Source organism: Silene latifolia, chromosome 2, assembly GCF_048544455.1.
Source record: "Silene latifolia isolate original U9 population chromosome 2, ASM4854445v1, whole genome shotgun sequence".
NCBI classification, from domain to species: Eukaryota; Viridiplantae; Streptophyta; class Magnoliopsida; order Caryophyllales; family Caryophyllaceae; genus Silene; species Silene latifolia.
Genome location: NC_133527.1, coordinates 46,178,690 through 46,181,112, shown reverse-complemented (window position 1 = coordinate 46,181,112; position 2,423 = coordinate 46,178,690). Strand labels below are relative to the sequence as shown.

General features: G+C 39.5%; 1 non-coding gene across 1 annotated transcript; it reads right to left on the bottom strand.

Annotated features, from left to right (window-relative positions):
• Positions 1–779: 779 nt before the first annotated feature.
• Positions 780–886, bottom strand: LOC141644861 (small nucleolar RNA R71). The gene has a single exon (XR_012544464.1). It is a non-coding gene; the product is annotated as a small nucleolar RNA R71 (small nucleolar RNA).
• Positions 887–2,423: the final 1,537 nt, after the last annotated feature.

The window sequence follows — 2,423 nt, the reverse complement described above, 5'->3', positions numbered from 1 at the left end:
ATATTGTTTTGGTCTAGGTAACTCTTAACGACAAGTAACCGAAATCCATACACCGACCAAAAATGGCGTCGTTGTCGGGGACGGTGTTAACTTGATTTGATTTTCTTTGAATTGCTTTTTAGTTGTGTCCTTCTTTACCTTGGTGAAGTAAAACTCCTCAAGGTTTGTTCTAATTGTTTTCAAGTTATTTGATATTTTGCATGTCTAGGAGATCACAAGGTAACTTGTTACCCATTGATCTTGAAATAGAAAGAACATTGACCAACAATAGAAGACTTGCTAGAAATACTTTGAGAGGTATTGGTGAGATTGTGGACATTCAACCAAATAACATTGAGTTCATCAACCCTTTTGCAAGAGAAGGAGAGGATAACCCAACACAAAATCAACCACAAAATCAACCCACAATGCCTAAATTCTCATCACATTCCGTACCAACCGAGGAGAACCTACCAAATGGTACTCCCACACCACAATATTTGACCGGTAATTTCATTGCAAAATCCGCATTTATACAATTGGTTGAGAGAAGTAAATTTGGGGGGATGCCTAGTGAAGACCCTCATTCTCATATGAAGACTTTTTGTGACTATTGTGATGCGATTTCTCAAACCGGAGTTACTCAAGACCAAATTCGATAGGTCTTATTTCCTTTTTCTTTGATTGGTTCCGAGAAACAATGGTTAAAGAGCCTTGATAAGGCTACTCTTGGTATTGACTCTTGGAAGAAATTGGCACTTGCTTTTTACAAGAAATTCTATCCTCCGAAAAAGACTAACATGTTGAGAGCCCAAATCACCGGGTTCAAACAAAGGGATGAGGAATCTTTGTATGAAGCATGGGAGAGATTCAAGTATACTTGCCGATCTTGTCCACATCATGGACTTAGCAAGTGGTTCCTTGTACAACAATTTTGGAATGGTCTTTATGAAGACTCCCGAAACATTTTCAATATGGGATCAAATGGTATGTTCACCGAGTTTGACGATAATCAAACATGGAACAAGATTGAGGAAATGGCGGTCCATAACTCACAATATAGTAGACCTCGGAAGGCTACTAGAGGAGGAAAGCAGGAAGTGGACTCTATTACTCAATTGGGTGCTCAACTTAGTGCTCATATTGATACCATTAATTTGAAGTTTGAGAAGCCTATGGCTAAGCTTGAAGAAGCCTCCAAATCACCTAAGCAACATGTTAATGCCATGGTGGTATCTTCATCAATTCCAAATGGTATATGTGAGAGTTGTGGAACTTTGGGACATGACCAAAGTGAATGTAGGGGAACAAGTGAATGCTTTCCAAGCATACAAGAGTGGTACCCCTTATTCCAAATATTACAATGAAAACACCAAATTCCACCCCAACCTCTCATACAAAAGCCAAAATGTTCAAAACCCTCAAACAACATACACCCCACCTCCAATGAGAAACCAAGCTCAAAGACCCTTTTACGATCAAAACCAAAGTTATCAAAACCAAACTCCATACAATCAAACAAATGACCAAGGTTTTGATGTTAAAAAAGCGGTCCTCCAAATGCAAAAGAACCAACATGAATTTTTCACTCAAATGCAAAAGGATAGCCAAGCAAAAGACATCACCATTAACAACATACTAGCTCACACAAAGATGTTGGAGACCCAAATGTCTCAATTGGCATCTTCAAGTTCACAAAGACAAAAGGGACAATTACCACCTCAAGGTAATCCTACAAGACAAGAATCGGTGAGTGCCATCCATTTGAAGAGTGGTATAAGGTATGAAGGACCGAAGAGGCCCGTTGATGAAGATGTTGTGAATGCTAGTGACAAGGAAAGAGTTGTTGAAAACTCTAAAGAAGAAGAACCCACCATTCAAGAAGTTTCAAAGGAGAATGAAGAGAAGGCTAAAGAGAAAGAGCCTATTGTGATTCGGCTTCCATTTCCAAGTCGTCAAGCTAAGCCTAAGTTTGATGAACAACTTGGGAAGTTTATGGAGATTGTCAAGAACTTAGAAGTATCAATTCCATTTACGGAATTAATCAATCACGTTCCGACCTATGCGAAATACATGAAAGATATTCTTACAAAGAAGAAATCCATCTAGAAACTTGAGACTATTGCTTTCACTAAAGTGAGTAGTGCCATCCTACAAGGAAGTTCACCTCCAAAATAAAAGGATCCGGGAAGCTTCTCTATTCCATGTACCATTGGCGACACCACTATCAACAAAGCTCTATGTGACCTTGAGGCAAGTGTGAGTGTCATGCCATATTCGGTGTGCAAAAGGCTAGGAATGGGAGAGCTTAAGTGCACTAATATCACACTTCAAATGGCGGATCGTTCAACGAAGACACCTTTAGGGATATGGGAAGATGTGCCGGTAAGAATTGGCAAGTTCTTCATCCCGGTAGACTTTGTTATTGTTGACATGGAAGAAGA